Here is a 22,641-nt window from a genome sequence, read left to right as displayed (position 1 = left end):
ATTTTCTGCCAGACTGCCAAATTTTCTCTGCAAATTTTTTTATCTGCAACGTCAGCCTATGTTCTCCAGACCTGGTCTTTTATTCCCATCACAAGACTTCAGTTCCTGGCATAGCAACTGATCTGCACAGAGTTTTAGGATCTGGGATTTGGAAGCACACTCCTTTCTGGCACAGCTCGTGCTGGAGAAATGGTTGAATGGACTTTTGGTTGGACCTAGTGGCTGTTTGTATCTTCTGCTGTATCTCTCATGGTGGGAAACCATGAGATTATCTTTCATCTTGTAGCAATAATAGACTTATAGTCCTGATAATCTGTATAGCTAAGGTAAAACTGTAGATAGAGGTTATATTTTTAATAGAAGCACTGGTATGGTAGATGAAGTTTCAGATGTGAAGCACTCTTGTTTTTGAATTATTGTCTGTTTTCCTCCATGGATGGTGAGGTGAAGGATTATCTTCTCTGCCATAAATCTCCCTTGCTCATACCCTCAGGGCCTTGTGGCTGCAGCAGCCACCCCACCCCATGTGAGATGAGCCACATCATTTCTGTCCTTTGAGGGAAAACATGGCAGGCTTGGAGGCCCCCCAGGCAGTAATTTTAAAAATAGTCTCACTAAGCTGCTTATGTAAAAGACAATTTGATAAAAAATCCTTTAAAATGGAAACATCCCTTGGATTTCCATAGCAAAGCATCAGGAAGGAGCTGCTTTCACACCTGGTGCTGCACTGAGCTGTTGGTAATGCAGGTAAGCCAGGCACATGGAAAGATTCCTCTGGCTACCTATGTGCTTCAAGCTGCCTTTAATTGCAAACAAGGATAAAACAATGAAATACCATAAATATAAGATAAAAATATAAAATATTTAAAGTATTTTTTAAACATCTGCTCCTCCATCCACCTCTCAGAGGAAGTCTCCACTCCTGCTAGATGTCAGAAGTCACGGGAATGGAGAGCAGGGTGCAGCCTTGCCTGAAAACCCGCCGGGAGAGCAGGAGGTGCTCCAAGAGCCCAGCTCCAGCTCACGCAGCCTGGCCTGCAGGGCAGCACAGCCAAGCTGGCCATGGGGACTGGCAGCAGCAGCTGGAGCCTGTGGGGGTCTGCAAGGACAGGGAAAAGCCTGGGGGACCTGGGTGGGTGCCTGTTCCTGGGCCAGGCCACACCGTCAGCACCGTGGCCATCACTGGCCGAGAGAGCTGGCCACGGATAACGGCTGGAGCAGCGCCTGTGGCACATCCCTGTGGCACTCCTCCGTGGCACGTCGCACCAGCCCAGCACAGGCAGTCCTTGGCCTCCTCCTGGGGCGTGGGACAGGGCTGCTGTGGCTCTGCAGAGGTACTTGGCCAGGAACTCATGTACCGAAAGCTCAGAACAGGTGAATGCCTGTGGTATCAGTGGGACCCGAGCCACTGAGCTGTGGAAAGACCATTCTGCTGGGACTGCCCAGGTCCCAGGTACTGCAGAAGGGGACCCCTTGCAGGCCTCATGGAGCTCCTCCCCTTCCAGAAACCACCATTTGTCACATACAGATGCAATTTAAGTTTCTGACTAATGAGCGACATAATTAATGGCACACAGAGAGAGCCGTGTATCGCATGACACATCACACACATCTGATACATTGTCAGAGAAATCACTCCTCATTGCAAATCCATCCGATGCATGTTTGAACCTCACAGCCCAGTTTACAAGCCCCAGTTCTGTGGGATTTGGCTTGTTCAGGTGTTCCCTTCAGGTTTAATTTCTCTTTTTCCTGGGTTTTATGCATGTATTCAGCCAGTACTAAATAGTAGTAATTATTTAGCACTGGACCACCTGGCAGTGAGCTCTGCCTGGAGTTTGGCTCTCTGGAGGTGCCTCATTTGTCTTGTGTTTGCCTTGAACATAAGGCATTAGCCAGCACAGCTGCTTAGAAATGCACCATTTTTCTGAAGGATCACTCTGCAAACCAAACACACAAATAAAGTGTAAATTGTATGGGGTTCTCGTGGCCAGGTTTTGGTAATGGGGGGAATTACAAGGGTGGCTCCTATGAGAAGCTGCCAGAAGCGTCTCCCTTTTCTGATGGAACAAATGCCAGTGGCTCCAAGGGGGATTCACTGATGGCTCCTGCAGCTGACATCCCCCCAGCTTCCTCATTCCATCCTGCTGCTCCCCTCCTGTTTATGCTAAAGGATGTATTCCCAAACTCATCACTGAACAGGGTAACAAGCAACTTTTAGGGAAGAAATTGCCATCTGGTGTGTGAAACAATGAGGGGAGGAAGCAAACAGGAGAGAAAAAAGAGAGAAGTACAACCTGAGGGCTTTTTCTTTTCTTTGTTAGTGATTTTGGAAAAGTGGAATTGGAAAAAAATATCCCTTGACTTAAATTTTATTCAATGTCAACCATCTCACCATCAAAGAACAGTAACAATACTGGTGGGCTGTTTAAACAAACCACAAAATGCCCACAAACCTGCTCTGAGGAACTAATAAGGAACCTAGGGGTTCCAAGACATCACTTGAGAAAAATAAAAAGCCTGATTGTAATGGTATTTGGAGTGCCATTTTCTTAAGAAATATTGCCTTATTTGCTTCCACAAGGTTCTCTTAGACATGTCTCCATCCTCATCATCTCAGGCAAAGGACTGAATTGAAATTTCCCCACTCGTGAGAAGGTGCCACTCACTGACTTTGAGACTGAAATGCTGCCCCTGTTCAGACCCGAAGTCAGCAACTGGCCAGTGCATAGATTGGTTTTTATAATGCAAACGAGATCCTTATAAGCCCAAATGGAAGCCCTTCAGTCTTGTTACACAAGTCTTAAGTTCGCTATTAACAGTGTAGCACTGCTAATTGTACAATTGTAATGTAGCATTTGGTAATTGCTCACTATACAAACACTGTAAAGGCCTTAGAGAATGCATCTAATTATGGGCTTTTGACAGAAAGCAGGCGGGAAATCAGTCCACAGCTGCTGAAGTGAACAGCTCAACTTCCTCACCCTCATGGAGCATTGGCAGATGGAGTTACAGGCCAAGTGGATCCACTAGCCAGTGGCCACCAAAAGGGGGAACTTCCTTCACCCCCCTTCTTCTGCATCCTGCTTCTCCTTCTGGGTGTTTTGTCCAGCTTCTGCAGCAAAGGGCTGAAAGGAGTGCCAGCAGGCATCTGTTGGTGCTGTTTTCTGGCCTTAGCGAGGGTGTAACTTCAAAATTAATCCAAGAATGGACCTTGGCTTTTATTAATCCCATGGAAGAAGTGTTGAGCATTTTGGAGTGGCTGTTGTGATGATTTCTTGCTGAGATGAAGTCGATTTCCTTCCAGTAGCTGGTGTGGAGCTGTGTTTGGGATCTGTGCTGGAAGCAGTGGGGGTCCCATGGGGATGTCCCTGCTGAGCACACTTGCACGGTGCCAGGGGCTGCTCTGCTCCTCACCCACCCCACCCCAGGGGCTGGGGGCACCAGGAGCTGGGGGGACAGAACTGGGACATATGACCCTGACTGCTCCAAGGGATGTTCCAGCCCAGGGGACACTGTGCTCAGCACATGGAGAGCTGGGAGAGAGGGATGGGGCACATTTGAAGTGATGGGGTTTGTCTTTCCCAAGTCACTGTCATGTGTGCTGGAGGCTGGCTATCTTGGGGGTGGCTGAGCACCTGCCTGGTGTAGAAAGCAGGGAATGAGTTCCTTGGTTTGCTGTGTTTGTGTGCACAGCTTCTCCTTCTCCTGCTAAACTGGCTTTACCTCAACCCACCAATTTTCATGCTTTTGCTCTCCCAGTTCTCTGCCCGGGCCATGGAGAGTGGTCCAGTGGCGGGTGAGCCGAGCTGCCGGCCGGGGTGACCACCAGGGCACTCCAGGCACCAGGGCTGCTGGAAGCTGCTGGTGGCTCCTCAGCGACCTGCTCCTGCCCCACGCCCCAGCTGTTGCTGGCAGCAGCGGGCACAGCCCTGGGGCCACTGGCCCAGGTGCCACCACCCCGTGCTGGTGGCCAGCAGGACTCAGCCTCACTGCCCTGAGCAGCAGCTCCACAGAGCTCTGCCCGGCCAGCAGGGTCGTTCTACACATATTTCATTAAACCCATGTTAAACGTGGAAAAAACTGCAAAAAGGAGGCTTGGTATTTAATGTGTGAGCTCTTTAATACATTTTGGCTTTCTCATGTCTGGATATAAAAGGATTGAAAAAGCTCTCTTCTTTCTTTCTACTGGAAATGAATTGAGGTTTTCTGACTTGACGTGATAAATTTGCTTTAAAAAACTAGTCTAAAATCAGATGGAATGAACAGAATCTCTAGAAATGCTTTTCCAGTCAGATGGGAAAGGCAAAAGGTTAGGTTTTCACATCTGTTTTTTTGAGAAAAAAAAAAGTTAATTCACTGTTGTTGTTTTAGAGCCAGAGCTCTCCTTGCAATGCTGCTCTCAGATGTGACCAGCAATACAATCCTACCCTGAACTGTGCCAGGGGCTCGATAACCTGTCTCAGATGTGACAAGAGGTCATACCTGAAGCAGATTTTTGGTTCTACTTGGCTTACCCAAGAGGCCAGTGGAGTTCTGCCTGTTGAAGTTGTTTTTCCTTAGCCCAGCCTGGATTCATTTCCAGAAGAACTTCAAACAGCAAACCCCACGAACCTGTGGCTCTTGGTCTGTGCCCTGTGGCAGGCCAGACTGGCATGATGCACCTACCACTTCTCATTAAGGAATGGAAACCCACAGGACCGAGGAGCCTGTCCTTGAGAAGTGACAATGGCAGGAGCTGCAGAGAGCTCCTGTTAGCAGCAGGAGTCAGAGGGTAATTAGCAGTGACAGTTCCTGACCCAGGCATCCCAGATCTCCCTGACTCCTGTAAAAAAAGTTATTAGTCAAATACTGCGGCTTCCTGGGGAACAATTACCACTAATCACCGTCGAGTCACGGCATCCTGAGATTTTAAACACGGTGTGGAAGTCTTGTGTGATTAGAGACCATCAGGCAACTGTCTAAGGGGTTTCCATGCAGCATGTTCCTGACAAGATGGTTCATGCCAAACAGGTGGCTTTCAATGATGTTTAATCTGCACATAATATTATTAAAATAATGCAGGCTGGCAGACTGAGACACAGCAGACAGCCCAAGTCCCCCTCCTGCACTTCTCCAAAAACACAATCAAAGGAGATACCCGGAGCCTTGTGAGTGGTCATAGGTGTGAGATTCAGTTATGGCTTATACATTATGGAATCTCATATGGCTTGAGTGGTGAATAAGTGAATTCATGTGAATCCCTTGGGCAAAGGGGATCGAGCCCTTGTTTGTTGTGCTTGGTTGTTGTATCTCCCAATGAGCTCATTAAAAACCTGCAGAGCACTTTGTCCTGTACATTTGAAAGATCCAAACGACCACGACACCTCTCCTGTGGCTCTTCCTGCCAGCTGCTGGCAGTGAGGAAGGGTGTCTGTGGCCAGGCAGGACAGCAGGGCAGGCCAGGGCAGAGGTGCCTCCCGAGAGCAGAGGCTGCAGGGGAGCAGGGGCTGGCTGTGCTGCAGAACCTCTTGGGACAGTCAAGAAGGTTTCCACCTGCTCAGAGAGGTGCAGCAGCAATGCTGAGCCTGAAAGAATGAAAGAAGGGTGGGCACAAGGAGCACTGAAGAGACTTTTAGCATCTCTGTTTCTCTAGAAAGGGTTAAATCCAAGGCTGACTCAGGACCTTGAACCTGGTTTGTTTTATGAACATACACGAGACCCTGGTAGTGAATGCCCAGACCAGAGAGAAGAGCAGGTCCTGGGCTGGAAACACTGTGTCATGGTTAAACTGAGGAATTCAGCACTCAGGAAATTGCCGAGTGTCTGCCTTATTAGATTATCTTGCAGCTCTTTCTTCCTCCTCTGTAGGGCTCTTTATTTAGAATTTGCTCAAATATTTTCCTTCAGAAGGTTTAATATCTCAAAGTGCAAATATCCAAACCCTGTATAATTTTGTAATTTCATACTCTGTGGTTCTTTCATATGCATATCAATCATTTGCCATCCTTTTGAAGGATGCAGCTTGAGTAATGGTAGTGAAAGAAAACCCATTTAGTGTTGATTTTAATTGAATAAGCTCGGAAGCAGTGGGGATCCATGCCAGATGCCACTTCGCTCTTTTTTGAAGAGCTGTTGCTACAATTCTTTTACTTCTGTGTCTCTATTTTTTATTTATTTATTTATTTATTTTCAATTAGCAACTTCTCAAAAATATTAGTTATCTTATTATTTTCCTGGTTCTGCTTGTTTGGGATGCTTATGCATAATAATCCCTAAATTCACTTTCTCCTCCTGCTCCGATGGTATATTGTATTCCTTGGCTCTGTTGGAGAAACATTCCAGACTGCATTCCAGAGTAATTTTTGCAGTGAAAATTAACTCATTTTTGGTGCAACCTTTTCGTTGTGGTTATGGCAGTGGTGAGCTCCTGTATTCTCTAAACTGCAACTGTAGAGACTGTAAACATTATAAATTGAAGATTGCAAAGACTGTAAATACAAGTTTGTTCTTTCTTCTGTGTACAAATGAGGTGTAGAGCAGCTCTTCACTCTCCCATCTGAGATGAACATTAGACCTCAGCTAATGTTGCTTGGATATAAGAAAGAAGATGGAATATCCAGAATAATAACAGTTTGAATTCCTGGACAGTCTTTTCCATGCAAAATTTGGCTTAAGGAAAAGACTTAAATCAGCAACTGGTAGAACAACAAATTCCCGTTTATTATGGAAAGAAGCTCTGCACATGGCTTGACAGTGCTGAGGGAATTGGGGCAGGCTGGTGATGGAGACTTTGCTGTTTTCTACTGAGAAGTCATCTGAACAAAGAAGGAATAAATTGTGTAAGAAAGAAATGTGAATAAAAAAGAATTTTAAAAGACCGAGACCCAAAACTCCAACATGAAGAGAGTGCAAGTGTTAAGGGAAAATTTTAGAGATTTTAAAGAGCAAGGAGGAGGAGACAGGTAATGAAGCATTTCTTTGGGTTTAAGCAGGCAGGGGGTGGGGTGCTGAGCCCTCATGGCACAGGATTAGGTGCCTGTGCTGCTTGTCAGATGATGGCCATCCTATCTGCACTACACCCAACAGTCCTGTGTGCTGAAATCATGGAATCACAGCAACATTTAGATTGGAAAACCCCTCTGAGATCATTGAGTCCAACCATTCTCCCAGTACTTTCAAGCTGTTCAAAGATTGGAAGCTGCACTCATGGATGGGCAATTACTTTTCTTCAATCCAGCAGGTTTAATGTCACGTTCAGAAAGAAATGTGGAGCTGTTTTCCCCTAAAGCAGCTCACCACAGCACTGACAGCAGCCCTGGGCCTTTCCCTGGTGTACAGGTTGGCTTTGTCCCCCATGTCCAGCTGCGCTGGTCCCCTCAAAAACCCAAGTATGTCTGTTCACAGAGATGGAAAGATGGGCTGCCCACGGGGTCAGCAGCCTCTCCTCATGTAAGCTCTGCCCCAGCTCCATCCCACACATCAGCACTGCCTGTCAGACCCAGCAGCCCCTGGCCAGCCCCTACTCCTCTGGCCTCTGCCTGCCTTGGGAACACCAGTCCCAGTGCCTGGAGCTGACAACATCTGTCAGAAAGAAATGACCTTTTCCAGGTAACAGTTTTTTGGGGTTTTTTTGACAGGCTGTTTTACTAAATTATAAGTGGACTTAGTCTCTATTTTTTATTCACAGCCCTGCAATATATTGGTTTCTTCCCATAATATTTCTTTCTACCCCTATTTTTAAATTAAATAAGCCATTGTCTGGGCAAGCTTGTGTCCCATGGGGGTGAGAAAACGCATTGTGTGGGGCACAAAGCTGGCTGGAGAGAGCCCTGAGCTCGTGTGCTGTCTTCAGGGTGGGCAGAGGCTGACCATGAGGTTTGGGCTGAGGAGGACAAGGCTCCTCATCAGCCCAGCAAGCTTTTCCCGGTTGTGCCTTCGGACTTTCCCAGACAAAACTGTGCTCATGCAATGCAGAATTGTGGCAGGTGTGTGATTGCTGCAGGACACTCAGTACTCATCCATGTTCATCCACCAGCTTGTGTCTGACAATTAAAGCACTTTTTAAATAAGCCAGGTACCAACAGCTAGAAGCCTTCATATAATCATGCAATAAATTAAAAAAAAAAAAAAAAATAATCAGCACATTATTTCTCAGAGAATAAATCTGTTAAAAGATTAAGCAAACAGACAGTAGAATTACTTTACTCATGACTTTAAATCTAAGCTGTTTTTTTAATTAAAAATGCAAAAGAGAGTGCACTCCAGCTATTAAATATCTTGCTTTGGTTCCACCAGATGAACAGAGTCTGTTTGAGGATAAGCCTGTCACCAGGTCCCCAGCCCCGTGGTGGCTTTGGGTGCGAGGTCTGATTCACTGGCAGTGCCAGTGCCAGGGTCAGGCGGTGTGGGGCTGGCACATGAAGGCCAGGACACCAATACATGCTGGGGCTTCATCACTCACAGAAGCACCCTAGGGAGAAATGTCACAGCAGTTCACCTTGAAAAAAAATCAGAAGTAGTGCTGAGGGATCTGTGTGCCCAGGCCAGGTTTAGTACTGCTTGTCCTGAACCTCCCTGGTCAGTGAGGGTGAGAGCAGGGGGCACCAGGACAGCGTTCTCACCTCTGTCCTGGCAACAAGGAGACAGACGGCTCTGGAAGGAGCAGGATCGGTCCCCGCTGTGCTTTGTACAATGCAACAGCTCCCCCACCTTACAGACTTAAGAACTTAAAATGGAAAACATGACCAGGAAATTATCTCTGGGTTAACTCCACATGCTTCCCCGGTTCTTCTGGAAGGAGAAGCTGATGTGCACCGGTACCTGAGGCATTCTTGTCCCCAAGGTGCTCCGGGGAAGAGAAATCTACTTCACGCAACATGAATGCCATTTGACATTACAGTGATGAGGGCAGTGAATTTTCTCCTTGTAAGGATGGATAAGCACTGCTGCTTTCAAACACTTTTTGATGAGGTCCCACAGTGTCTCTTAAGGAGTACCATGTACCGCCTCTTGCCTTGTTTTCCGCGGGGCCGTGGGCAGCCGCAGTGCCCGGGCAGTGCCCCGCAGTACCGCTGCTCCCCTTTAGGGGGCGCGCACAGCACGCGGGAGCAGCGCCCGGAGCGGCCGGGAAGGGCGCGGGGGCTGCTGCTGGTACTGGTACTGGTACTGGTACTGGTGCTGGTACTGGTACTGGTGCTGGTACTGATGCTGATACTGGTGCTGGTACTGGTACTGATGCTGATACTGGTGCTGATACTGGTGCTGGTACTGGTACTGATGATGATACTGGTGCTGGTACTGGTACTGATGCTGATACTGGTGCTGATACTGGTGCTGGTACTGGTACTGATGCTGATACTGGTGCTGGTACTGGTACTGATGCTGATACTGGTGCTGATACTGGTGCTGGTACTGGTACTGATGATGATACTGGTGCTGGTACTGGTACTGGTACTGATGCTGATACTGCTGCTGGTACTGGCACTGATGATGATACTGGTGCTGGTACTGGTACTGGTACTGATGCTGATACTGCTGCTGGTACTGGTGCTGGTACTGGTACTGATGCTGATACTGCTGCTGGTGCTGGTGCTGGTACTGATGCTGATACTGCTGCTGGTACTGGTACTGATGCTGATACTGCTGCTGGTACTGGTGCTGGTACTGGTACTGATGCTGATACTGGTGCTGGTACTGGTACTGATGATGATACTGGTGCTGGTGCTGCTGGTGCTGCTGATACTGGTGGTGCTGATACTGGTACTGATGATGATACTGGTGCTGGTACTGGTGCTGGTACTGGTACTGGTACTGATGCTGATACTGCTGCTGGTACTGGTACTGATGCTGGTACTGGTGCTGCTGATACTGGTGGTGCTGATACTGGTACTGATGATGATACTGCTGCTGGTGCTGCTGGTGCTGGTACTGGTACTGATGCTGATACTGGTGCTGGTACTGATGATGATACTGGTGCTGGTGCTGGTGGTGCTGCTGGTGCTGGTGCTGGTGCTGCTGCTGGTGCTGGTGGTGCTGGTACTGGTACTGATGCTGATACTGGTGCTGGTACTGCTGGTACTGATGCTGGTGCTGGTGCTGATACTGGTACTGGTGCTGGTACTGGTGCTGGTACTGATGCTGGTGCTGGTGCTGATACTGGTACTGGTGCTGCTGATGCTGGTGCTGGTGCTGGTGCTGGTACTGGTGCTGATACTGGTACTGGTGCTGGTGCTGGTGCTGGTGCTGGTGCTGGTGCTGGTGCTGGTACTGATACTGATACTGCTGCTGGTGCTGGTGCTGGTGCTGGTGCTGATACTGGTGCTGGTGCTGGTGCTGGTGCTGGTGCTGGTCCTGGTGCTGATACTGGTGCTGGTGCTGATACTGCTGCTGGTGCTGGTGCTGGTGCTGGTGCTGGTGCTGATACTGGTGCTGGTGCTGGTGCTGGTGCTGGTGCTGGTCCTGGTGCTGATACTGGTGCTGGTGCTGATACTGGTGCTGGTGCTGGTGCTGGTGCTGCTGCTGGTGCTGGTGCTGGTGCTGATACTGGTGCTGGTGCTGGTGCTGGTGCTGGTGCTGCTGCTGGTGCTGGTGCTGGTGCTGGTGCTGATACTGGTGCTGATGCTGGTGCTGGTGCTGGTGCTGGTGCTGGTGCTGGTACTGATACTGGTGCTGGTGCTGGTGCTGGTGCTGATACTGGTGCTGGTGCTGGTGCTGGTGCTGATGCTGGTGCTGGTGCTGGTGCTGGTGCTGGTGCTGGTGGAAACTGCTCAGTGCAGGGTGACGTTATCGGAACAGCTCCGGCCCATGGCCCAGCTGGCAGCACCCCTCCCCTGCCCCAGCAGTCCAGCTGCCAAGGGTGCTGCTGGCTCCAGCCACAGCTGGAACCATTGCTCGGCTCTGTGTGGGGCTGGCAGCAGGTCGGAAGGGATGAGGGACGGGCACCCCTGTGGCACCGGGGGTGGTGAGGGCACTGGGCTGGCTGAGCGTGGCACCCTGTGGCCAGCAGCTACAGCCCGAAACGCCGTGCTCAGGCCCCAGGTGCCTCCTTCCGGAGGTGACCAAAGGTTAGAAAGTGCATAAAAGAGCTCTGTGTGTTATTTAAACAAAGCACTTTCCTCAAGATTTCATGTCAGAAAGAAGAAAAAAAAATAAAAAAAATAATGAAATAATTTTAAAATTTTACTTCTGAGGGGAAAAAGATTTCAGGTTAAGGAGTTCTGTCAGTAGAAAAAAACATTCTGACACTAGTTGAGAGCAAGACAAACCCCCCATCAAGGGCTTTTTCAGAAGGGTAATAGGGGAGGTGACTGAGCCTGAGCAGGGTGAGGGTTCCCAAGGCAGGGTGAATCCTGGTCAGAGCTAGGTGAGAGCTCACCTGAGTAATCCTGAGGCATCCCCAGTGCCAGGGCCACACAGGAGAGTGCTGCCCATGAGGTACACTGCCAGGCACGGGGAATAACGACGCAGGGACACAGACCTGCCCCTTCCCAGAGCACTGAGGTTTGTCCCAAGACAGCCTATTCCTGGGCACGGAAGAGAGAGTTCAGACACAGAGACCGCCCCCAGAGTCACCGGGGGCAGCCAGGAACACCCCAGCAGAGACCCCAGGAGAGGCCCCAGCGGAGGAGTGAACAAGAGGGAGGGGAACAGTTTCAGGGTAACACCTGCACGGCATAGCAGCCACACACGGTCACTTAGGTCTGGGTCCAGGATCAGACAAGTGGGCTTTCCATCCCAGCCATCAGTGAGCGAAGCTCCCCAGCATACCCACAGTTCCCACACTCCTAGATACCCCGGTTTTCCCACTGGGTACATTAACTAGGTGGTGTTGTCATCTCAGTTTCATGTCCAGGAAGGATTTCAGGCTGACAAAGAAGATGCAGCAGCCCTCACTCAAACACCTGCAGCCAGAGAGCACAGGACATTGCTTTAGCTGCAAGGTTTTGCAGCTCCTGGGCTGTGCTGTACTGGTACCAGTTCAGAGTGGTCCTGAACCAGCCCTCACAGTGTGTTTGTGCTGGATGGTGCAACCCAGTGCACCCCCCAGTACATACCAGGCTCTGAGCACCAGCTTCCACTGAGTTTCCACCGAGCTTCTCCATGTTCCTATGGCCAGAGAAGCTGTACCCCAATGTTTGTCTCCTCCTCCAATGCCAGCCACACTGCTGGCATCACTGTCATTCCAGCCCTCTGCTTCTGGGGCAGCAGAGAACTGACAGAGCAGCAAATACTTGAACCTGAAGCCCAGGACACTGGTGAATACCAGCCAAGACCACAGATGTTTTACCAGGGAGCATCTTTCTCTCTTCTCTCTCCACAGGGGAGCACAATGTGAACACCAAATCAGGGCTGAGCATGACACTGCTTCCAGCTTCAAAGGAGACCAGTGCAAGGACTGAGTGTGGGGCAGAGATCACCCCAGAAAAACCAGCTGATGTGAGCTTTCCTTCGAGGGAGAGAAGATTTAGACTCATTTCCTCCTGCCAGCCTCTCTCCCCCTGTAACAGCTTGAACTAGTTCTGTGAAACAGCAGCTGGTACTTGGAGGTAAACACTAACTCAGGCCCAGCCTGGCATCTCAGCCCTGGACAGCTTCAGAGGCTGTCAGAAGGGAGAGGATGATGTGGCTCTGGCAGCTGTGTTCCTTGTGAGACCAGGGTCACAGGCTGTTGTGGAGACCACTTCAAAGTTCTCAGGTCACATGGACAGCCCTGAGCCCAGGAATACTGATGTGTTCCCTCTTCTCACCCTTATCGATACCAGACGCTGCATCCCAAGGCACAAAAAACTTTGGCATGGTATCAGCAGAGAGGCGTGAGGACTGCCACTGCATCTTCCCGTTTCTGGAATGGGGCTCCTACCACGTGCGTCCCCAGGGAGAAGATGCCAGTGTATCCCAGAAACATTGCTCCTGCTGCCTCCAAGCGTGCCGAGCAGTTGATGGGTATTCTCCTGCACCCTCAGCAGCAATGGCCACACGGGCTGGTCCGGTTGCAGAGCTGCGGGGCAGCCCCGGAGGAGCCGGCAGCTGCCTCCATCCCAGGGGGCGGGTGTCGGGGGAGACGGGGCCATTGCCCACTGGTGGCAGGGAACGTGCCTGCACATCCCTCCAGGTGCGGGGTCACTGGCCGCTGACGAGGTTCGTTAATTAGCTCCTCTTCTTCGGGTCCTGCAACAACCCCGGTGATTTCCCACAAAAGAGCGCTAGAAAAGCGTGTCAGTGTTCCATAGCACGAAATGCACTCTCCTCCCTGTTAGAGATCCAGGAGACAGGTAACGATGTCGCAATCCCCAAAAGCGCTCCAATTTACTGCCCCCACAGATGACCCAGCCTTTCTTTCTCCTGCCAGGATCATCCCCTCCTAGAAGCCTGGTGTTGCAGTCCCGATCCTCGGGCCGGCAGGGCGCGGGCGGGATGCGGGCAGCTGCGCGTCCCGAGGGCGGACAGGAGCCCTCGCCGTGCCGGGCGGCGCGGAGCGGAGCCGCCGCCGCGCTCCCAGCCCTCGTGGCCGCTCCGCGCCGCGGGACGGTTCCGCCGCTGCATCTGCCGGATCGACGGCCAGCTCAAACTCCCGCGCACGGCCCGCAGCCTGGCCACCCCCGCCCGCCGTGCGCTCCGGACCTGCGGTCCCGGGCGGCAGCTGGGGGAGGGCTGTGGGGCGCCCCGAGGGCCGCGCCCGCTCTCGGTGCCCGCCGCCGCCGCCCGGCCTCGGCGTGGCGGGGCAGGCGAAGGCGTGTCCGTATCTGTGCCGGTGCCCGGTCCCACCCGGCGGCGCGCAGCCCCGAGCCCGGCGCGGCGGGGGGCGGCCCGGCCGCACGTCTGCGCGGCGGCGGTCGGGCGGCTGCGGCTCAGCCGTGCGTGCGGCGGGGCGGGGAGGGCCCGGCTGCTCCAGCCCGCCCCGGCGCGGCGCGGCGCGGGGGAGGCGGCGGCTGCTCCATGCGGCAGCGAGCGGCGCGGCTGCCCGCGGCCGGGGCCGGGGCCGGGCGGAGGCCGGCGGCGCGGAGGATGGGCGCAGCTGCCGCCGCCGCGGAGGGCCGAGCCGCGGGCGCCGCGCTCCCCGCTCTGCCCCGCCGCAGCGCCCGCCGCCGCGGCTGCTCCGCCTGAGCGCACCCGGCGCGGAGCGGCGCGGAGCCGCATGGCCCTGCCGCCGGCCGCCCCGTGCTAGCGGCACCCGCACCCGGGAGGCGCCGGCCCGGCGGCGGGGCTGCCCGCACCTCGGCCACGTCCGTCCGTCCGTCCGTCCAGTGTAGCGCCCGGCACGCAGGATCCCGCAGTGGGGTGCGGAGAGGCAGCGCTTGGCGAGGATTAACCTGGCGCAGGTACACGACAAGGTCAGCGCCGGCGGGAGCAAAACGGGGCGGTGCGGGGCGATGCGGGCGGGTTGTCCCGCGCCTCCCGCCCCCGCCGCGCGTGTGTGCGTGTGCCGCCGCCCGCCCGAGCCGCCGCGTGGGGCCGTCCCCGGGCCGCCCTGCCCGCCCCGGCCGCGGGCAGCTCCGCCGCGGACCCGCGGTAGGATGCGGGTGGTGAGCGCCGGCTTGGGGCGGAGCGGCGGGCAGCCCGCCTGCCGCCAGCGCCCGCAGCCCGCCGGGGCCCGGCCGCGGCCGCACCCGCAGGGAACGCGCTCCGGCCGCCGCCCGTCCCCGGAGGCACCAGGTAACGCGAGGGGAGTCGCGCCCGGCACATCTGCATTGCACCGCGGTACCGGCCCAGGGGACGGGGCGGCGGGGGGGGGGTGAGGGGCGGTCCGGCCGCTCCCGAACGTCCCGGTCAGGATGACCCCACGGCACGGCGGGGGCGCCGGCACGACGCCCTTCCCGGGGGGCGGCGGCCGCGGGGAGCGCGGAGCGGCGGGGCGGGTGTTCCGCGGACGGGCCGGACCGGGCCGGGCCGGGCCCGGCCGCGCTGCCTTCTCTGCCCGCGGGACGGCGCCGGCGGCCGCCCGCGCTGGGCTGGGCTGGGCTGGGCTGGGGATGCTGCGGGGCCGGAGATGCTGCCAGGCTGCGATGCTGCGGGGCCGCCCGTGCCGCCGCCGCCGCCCCCTCCGCGCCGCGCTGCCGCCGCCCGGTTACCCGGCACCGCTGGCGCTGCGGCGCTGCCCGGGCGGGCGGAGGCGCCGCCGTGCGCGGAGCCATCCCGGGGCGCTCTCGCGGGTGCTCCGGGGGTGCTCAGGGGGTGCTCGCCTCTGCCAGCGGGCGCAGGAGCCCCGCGGCTCCCCCCGCCCCGTCCCACCGGCCCTGGCCGTCACCCACACACACACACGCACACACACACACACACAGTGCACACACACACACAGTGCACACACACACACAGTGCACACACACACACTCACACACACACCCCGCTCTCCCCGCGGCTCTCTCCCTAGGGCCGCCGTGGTTCCCTGTGTCCCGGGATGCGGCTGCGCCCCGCTCTCCAACCTCCCCCCGCCGCCTCCGTGGCGAACACCGCTGTGTGCGGAAGAAGGAATGTAGGACAGAATGGACCTTCCCCGCTGGGTTCCCGCTGGGGAGATGGCAGAGCAGCGGCGGAGAAGCCGGCGGAGCCTCGCAGCCATGTTGGTGTCGGAGCATCAGCCCCGGCGGCTCCGGGAGCCCGGCTGCGGCCGGCAGCGGCTGCGGGAACGGGCTGGTGTGGGCCAGCTGTACCGGGGAAGCTCCTTCCCAGCGCACACTGGGGAACGCTGGCTCCGCGGTTTCTCTGCATCCTGGGACAGCAGCTCTTTCCTTCCTGTACTTTCGCCTCCTCCCTCCCAGTCTGTTGCATCTCCGGGGCACTCATTATGTTGTGTGTGTGGAGCAGAGGGATGAGTTGGTCCCAAGTGTGGTCATGAACCCGGCTTCACTAGTGCTGGAGACCAGGGGTGGGACAGCAGGTGACCCTAGCCAAGCCCAGCCTTGTGTGGCCTTTGCCTGACTGCTGTGGAAGTGGACAGGCTGGGAGTCCCTGCCCTTGGCCATCGTGCTGTCGTGCTGGTGATGCTCCCCACCCACACTTCCATTTCGCATGTTCCTGTGTGACACGTGGTGTCAGCTTGCTCCTTCTCAGCATCCTCCAGCGAGCGCTGTGCGTCCAGGGCCGCTCAGGCCAGCACAGCCAGACACTGGCAAGGCAAAATGAATCCATCCTGGAACTGAAGCCTGTTTGGTTCCAGCTGTACATCTGCAGATGGAGGGGTCTGGCAGCAGCAATCCTGGCCATGGCTGTGTCCAGGAGCACGGGGCAGTGCTGCCCAAATGGACTGTGTGTGCTGGAACCCGTCTGTCCTGGTGTGGCAGGACTGCATCCCAGCTGCCAGGACCTCGGTGCCTGGGGCTGTGTGTGCTGCCACAAGGACTCTGAGTGGGCACCCTGGTCCTGGTACAGGCCACACCTCAGAGCTGTGGGCTCTGTGGTATTGCTGGAGTCGGTCCTGGCAGGTAGAGGTGTGCCAGGCCTGGCAATTCCACTGCTGCTCTGGGAGTCAGGTTTGATTTTGCACAAGCAGCCATACCAGACACTGAGTGTTCTCAGTGCCCAACACCTTCCCAATCCATGTTGCTAAATATATACCGTACTCAAGGGATTATGCATTTGTTTAAATGCATAATAAATGTGTTTAAATGCGTAAGACTGGATCATAATGCGCACCAGAGCTTGCCGGTTTGGCCTCCAGTTACAAGCCTCTCTAAGATACATCTCCTGGCATATTACTTCATCTTTCTGCTTTCACAAAGAGCAGTTCCTGTTTTTATCGTGGCAGGGCAGTCAGTGAAAGCAAATCCTGGATATCTCAGGTATCCAGTGCAAGTTAAAGCTGAACTAGTTCGCCTGTTCAACAAACACTTCCAGCTGCAGGAGGGGACTTGAGATTGACCCATTCCACCAAACACATGCAGATGTGGGAGCGGGTTTTGGATTGTCTTGTTCCACCAAGCATATGTGGCTGCAGAAATGGGCTCCAGATTGTCCTATCCCAGTGAGAGCAGGTGGGCTGAGCATTGTCCTCACAACCAAGAGAAGCTGTGCTTGACTGCAGCACTGCTCAGGATGGTGTCTCAGGGGCTTGGTTTGAATTTTTCATGCAGGTCTGTTGTCTGGAGAGACTCCCATTGGCTATCAAAGGTGTGAATGAGGCCAGGGGGAGGAGGATGAGAGGTGGCTGCCCAGCGCACAGGCTGGGCTGGCTGGGAATGTGGGGAACCCAAAAAGAGAGGAGGCTGAGCAGCATGGCAAGAAAAAACAGATCTTCCCCAGTTTTTGGAGGAAGATTAGAGGGGACACGAAGACAGGTGCATCAGGAAGGCTAGCCTTGGCACACAGGGTGCCTGTCTGGGGCAGGTGGAGCATCCTGAGGTGCTTGGAGGGCTTGTCCCTCCGCTGGGGCACGTGGAGATAGTTCAGAGGCTGGAGAGCTAATGGCTTTCCATTGCTGATCGATACTGCCTGTGCTTTCAGATGTGGTATCAGGCTGGGTTTTATAGTGCAATCTTTGCATATTCCCTGCACAAGCAGCTGGGCCCGAGCACCGCTCTAATGGCCTCGCTATTAGTGGGCTCAGAACCTAAGCCAGACTGAAAAGGCTGTGTAAGTGCTGCTCAAGCGTTTTGGGCCAGGCATATTCCATGCATTAGGGAAGATTTGTACTCCTTGGACCAGACATCACTGAGTGTTGTCTATTTATACACATCTAAATATATCCACTGCAGTCTTCAGACTTTTCTAGCTAGTAGTAAAATCACTTTTCAATATCGTGCAATTGAAACATGCTTGCTGACGCTATCTGGTGAAGTTTGTGCTAGGAGAAGCTTATTGTGTGTGTGTTTGTTTTAAATAAAAACTATTCTTGAAGTAGTTACCTCAAACGCTTTGGAAACAAAAGCTTGTTTTCTGTGTGGCTAGGTGGCAGGGAGAAATGTGGTCAAACAGAAGCAGCACTGGAGACATGCTCAAGCCTGGAAAACCAAATCCAAACCTCATCCAAAGTTTAAGGTTTTGTTGCTGAAGAGTGAACCATTCTTTCTAGAAATTTTTTATCAAATAATCATGCACTTTGCAGCAAAATAGAAACATTTGCTTCAAATTAGTCAGAAATACCTTCTGGTACTCTGGAGTTTGAGATGTCATTCTGAAAACAAAATGACAAATCTTGAGGTAATGTAGGTTGTGGAATTCTTCTGCAGCGCCCAGATGCAGGCTGTGAAGGGTGTTCTGACAGAGCCCCTGCAGGGGTGGGTCCCTGTGTGCAGCTCTCTGGAGCTGCTGTCGGTCTCAGTGGGGCTTGAGGGGGGTGGAGACATCAGCCACATCCCCAGGTGACCCATGGGCTGGCTGGCTGGGTGGTGGTGACGGTGATGGCTGAGAGCCTGCAGCATGATATGGAGTAGTCATGGCCATCATTTTGTTTTCTGTGGCAGCTCTTGTTCTCGGTTCTTGGGGAACTAAGGGGCTGCAGAGGAGGGGAAAGGGGATGGTATTCACAGGGGAAAAGGTGAGCTGAGGAGAGGAGAAGACAGGGCTCTTGGAGAAGGCCATGGCCCAGAGCCCCTTGAGCCAAAGACAGGTGCTGATCCCACAGACTTCCCCAGGTCCCTTGGCTGGGGCTCTGGGCTCCACCAGCCAGAGGTCCATAGCGTGGTGACATGGTGTGGTGCCAAGGAGCCATGTCCTGCCCATGATGATGGGCACAGGTTTACCTGGCATTGTGCCTAATTGATGAACTGTTTAGGTGGTGTGAGGGTGGCTGTGGTGTCCAAGGGTCTTTCTGCCCGTGTGCCCCGTCCTGCCTGGCTCGCTGGCCACTGAGGTGTAGGCTGGGCATGCCTTGCCTTCTGCCTGAGCTGGGCAGCAGCTTTTGTGTTTCCATGGAATAAATGGCTCTACAAATCGTATTTATTTCGAGCAAGCTGGATAATATAGAAGGTGGTTTGTCAAATGGCTAACTGAGGTGGTAATGGGAGCCTTGGTGGGTGCCTCTAATTGTGTAGTGCAAGGCCAGTGGGACCTCGGGGTATTTGAGTTCCCAATGCTACAGAGCTCGTGTCCAATGCTGTGGTTTTGAGTCTGCTCTTGTAGATGAAGCTTCTCCCCAAGAACTGTCTCATGGCAAAACATTTCCATGAAAACATATGATTAGGTAGCTTTGCTTCAAAGTGGAATATCTTTTTTTCCCTTGAAGTTTTTATTTAGGCTTCTCTGTAGAGATCACGTTGGAATTCTTTTGGATTGAAGACAGATAAAACTCTTCAGTTTTCCCTGCCTCAGCATTGTTTCATTGCCAAACAGCTGATATTCCCTGTGTATTTATTTCCAATTATTTAAACTTCCTGGTCTCTCTAGTTGGCCGTGGGGGTGGAAAAGCAGGAGCCCACCACAGTGAGCTGTGACAGCTCTGTGACTCCTGCAGCAGGACTCACCGGCTGTAGGGACAGCAGGTGCACAAGGAAAACACAAAGGAAGAGGAAAAGGTGCGGTGGAGAAAGTGACAGGAATCCCCAGGATGTGTTCTTAGTCCCCTGGTGCTGCTGGTCCTGGGATGGGCTTGCTTTAGCAGCACTGAGGAGTCAGTCAGATATTCTGCAGCGCATGGCTGAGGTGCTAGCTCTCTGTGCTTAAGCCAGAGTTAAGGGTTTGCCTGGGATGTGAAATGTCTGCCCTGGCACAGGGAGGCAGGTGCTGTTGGCACAGGAAGGCAGGTGCCAGTGGCAGAGGGAGGCAGGTGCTGTTGGGACAGGAAGGCAGGTGCCAGTGGCAGAGGGAGGCAGGTGCTGTTGGGACAGGAAGGCAGGTGCCAGTGGCAGAGGGAGGCAGGTGCCAGTGGCACAGGGAGGCAGGTGCCAGTGGCACAGGAAGGCAGGTGCTGTTGGCACAGGAAGGCAGGTGCCAGTGGCACAGGGAGGCAGGTGCCAGTGGCACAGGAAGGCAGGTGCTGTTGGCACAGGAAGGCAGGTGCCAGTGGCACAGGAAGGCAGGTGCCAGTGGCACAGGAAGGCAGGTGCCAGTGGCACAGGGAGGCAGGTGCTGTTGGCACAGGAAGGCAGGTGCCAGTGGCACAGGGAGGCAGGTGCTGTTGGCACAGGAAGGCAGGTGCCAGTGGCACAGGAAGGCAGGTGCCAGTGGCACAGGAAGGCAGGTGCTGTTGGCACAGGAAGGCAGGTGCCAGTGGCACAGGGAGGCAGGTGCTGTTGGCACAGGAAGGCAGGTGCCAGTGGCACAGGAAGGCTGGTGCCAGTGGCACAGGAAGGCAGGTGCTGTTGGCACAGGGAGGCAGGTGCCAGTGGCACAGGGAGGCTGGTGCCATTGGCACAGGGAGGCAGGTGCCAGTGGCACAGGAAGGCAGGTGCTGTTGGCACAGGGAGGCTGGTGCCAGTGGCACAGGAAGGCAGGTGCCAGTGGCACAGGAAGGCAGGTGCTGTTGGCACAGGGAGGCTGGTGCCAGTGGCACAGGAAGGCAGGTGCCAGTGGCACAGGAAGGCAGGTGCCAGTGGCACAGGAAGGCAGGTGCCAGTGGCAGAGGGAGGCAGGTGCCAGTGGCACAGGGAGGCAGGTGCCAGTGGCAGAGGTAGGCAGGTGCTGTTGGCACAGGAAGGCAGGTGCTGTTGGCACAGGAAGGCAGGTGCCAGTGGCAGAGGTAGGCAGGTGCCAGTGGCACAGGAAGGCAGGTGCCAGTGGCACAGGAAGGCAGGTGCCAGTGGCACGGGAAGGCAGGTGCCAGTGGCACAGGAAGGCAGGTGCCATCAGCAGCACTGCTGGGGCTCTGGGAGCTGCGTCGTTCTCGTTTTCTCCAACGCACTTTTGAGAGCCTTGATGTAAAGCTCCCTGATAGGGCTCGTGGGAGCGGGTCTGAGTAAGGCGAGCGGGATTTGTCGCCTTGTCAGCTGTGAGTCAGTGGTGCTGCTGGGTACGTGGTGTTTCACAGGGAGCCTTCTGCTGCCGGCTGTGATTGCATGCGGAGCCGGTGTTGCTGCGCTCTGCGTGCTGTGGGCAGGTTTGGTGTTGCCGTGGGCAGGTTTGGTGTCGCTGTGCCGTGGGCAGGTTTGCTGTGCTCGTGGCTCCTCCTGACACGTCAGCCTTGTGTCTCATCTCCGCCGGCGCCCAGCTGCAGTGACACTGCTCTCGGGGACCGGGCTCCAGACTGCACTTCCCAAGAAGTGACTGCTGCTTTCCTGCTTCGGAGCCTCAGCTGTGGCCATGGCTGCCTTTGGGGACAGTCTGCAGTGTCACAGGTGTGCAGGGAGGGCTCTGCACACCAACAGTACCCTGCTCAGGGGAGCACCATGGCCCTGAATGCCACAACTGAGCCTGGGCAGGCTGACATAGACAACTGAGCATCTCTCAGCTACGGTGTAAAGAACCAGGATAACAGCACAAGCCCCAGCCTAGGCTCCAGTGGTGTTTGCTGGTGTCCAGCAGCGGGGTGTTCCCAGCAGGCACTGTGCAGGAGTCCTTGGCATGGCCTGTGGTGGGATAGAAATGTGCTGCGGGTGCCTCCAGGTGACAGCCTGTCCTCATAATGTGGGTTTGGTAACATTCAGGCCCCATATGCTGTGCTGAGGACCAGGGATGGGATGAACATGGAGACAATCAGCCACCCTGGTGACACGTGGCCTCAGAGGCTCAGCCAGCAGAGCCGGCACGGGGACTCCTTTGTGGGCTAGTTGTCACTTGCTGCCCTGGTGTGTTGGGCTGCTGCAAACAGTTGTGTCCTTGGCACAAGTACATGGCAAAGATTGCATTTAGTGACTGGAGGGTGCAGCCTCCTCTCTAGTGCTCCATGTTCCTTGCACAGAGCCCCCTGCTCACGTGCAGCTGCATCCCACAGGTGTCCCACGTTCACCTCCCCTCTCTGCATCCCCACTTTGGTGAGCAGCGAGGATCCCTCCATTGGAGTCCAGTGTTCTGATGGGGTTGAAATGAGAGGTTGCCTCCCCAAGGGCTGGCATTCCTGTTGTGTTCATTATTGCCCACTCCTGCCCTGAGCTGGACATGCTTAACCTGTGTTATTTAAGAAGCATTCTGCAAACATGCAACTTCTGTAGGTTGAAGCAGTCCCCTGTCCTTCCCTGATCTAGAAGGAAAACACGATAAACACCATGGAAAAAGACAGGATAGGTCAGGATGGATGGTTGCAGCTGCTGTTAGTGCCAGATGAGGATTGTGCTGGTTTCCAAGGGAAGGGACAGTAGTTTTTAAATGAGCATTGTGCTGTGTATCCAGATGGGTCCCAGCTGAACTGCTCAGGTGAGTGCTGTGTGTTTGTGGCGCCGCTCGGCCGCGTGCCCGCAGCCCCTCCGTGCTCACGCTGCCTCTGCCAGGGCCTCCTGTGGTGCTGCCAACAGGCACAAAGCGCTGAGCTGAATAAGCTTCATTTCTTCTAAGAAGCATTAAAGTAGCTAATCAATGTACAGAGCCTGTGACTGCACTTAAATTCCATCTGGAAAGTTATAATAACAGTAAATAAAGAGCAGTAATGAGGAGTGAAATTGTGTGGCCAGTAGGATGTGAGACTTGGAATGCTGGGGTGAGGCTGGACTTGCTCCTTGCCATCTGGAGTTTGGGTGTAGGTGTTAATAAGATATCCAAATGGTTCCCTGATAGTCAGTAATTCTTCCCTGGTTTGTACTGGAGAGGTGAGGAGAGATGAAGGCTAAAGGAGGAGAGTGAAGGACAATAGTGTTACAG

At 54.4% G+C, this 22,641-nt stretch overlaps 1 protein-coding gene across 5 annotated transcripts in view; it reads left to right on the top strand.

The window, feature by feature from the left end:
- The first annotated feature begins 14,211 nt into the window (after window positions 1-14,211).
- Window positions 14,212-22,641, top strand: part of LRFN5 (leucine rich repeat and fibronectin type III domain containing 5) — a 42,140-nt gene continuing 33,710 nt past the window's right edge. For 2 of the 5 annotated variants that reach the window (XM_086892396.1, XM_086892392.1), the window contains exon 1: window positions 14,227-14,312. The gene's annotated coding sequence lies outside the window, so the exon portion shown is untranslated. Of the gene's footprint in view, window positions 14,313-14,497; window positions 14,635-22,641 lie in introns of those variants that run through there. The other 3 variants (XM_086892397.1, XM_086892395.1, XM_086892394.1) reach the window with 2 other exon arrangements.

This window comes from Cyanistes caeruleus, chromosome 6 (genome assembly GCF_971803275.1).
Source record: "Cyanistes caeruleus chromosome 6, bCyaCae1.hap1.1, whole genome shotgun sequence".
In the NCBI taxonomy this organism is placed as follows: domain Eukaryota; kingdom Metazoa; phylum Chordata; class Aves; order Passeriformes; family Paridae; genus Cyanistes; species Cyanistes caeruleus.
The sequence above is the reverse complement of the archived record's forward strand: the minus strand, read 5'-3'. Positions and strand labels throughout refer to the sequence as shown.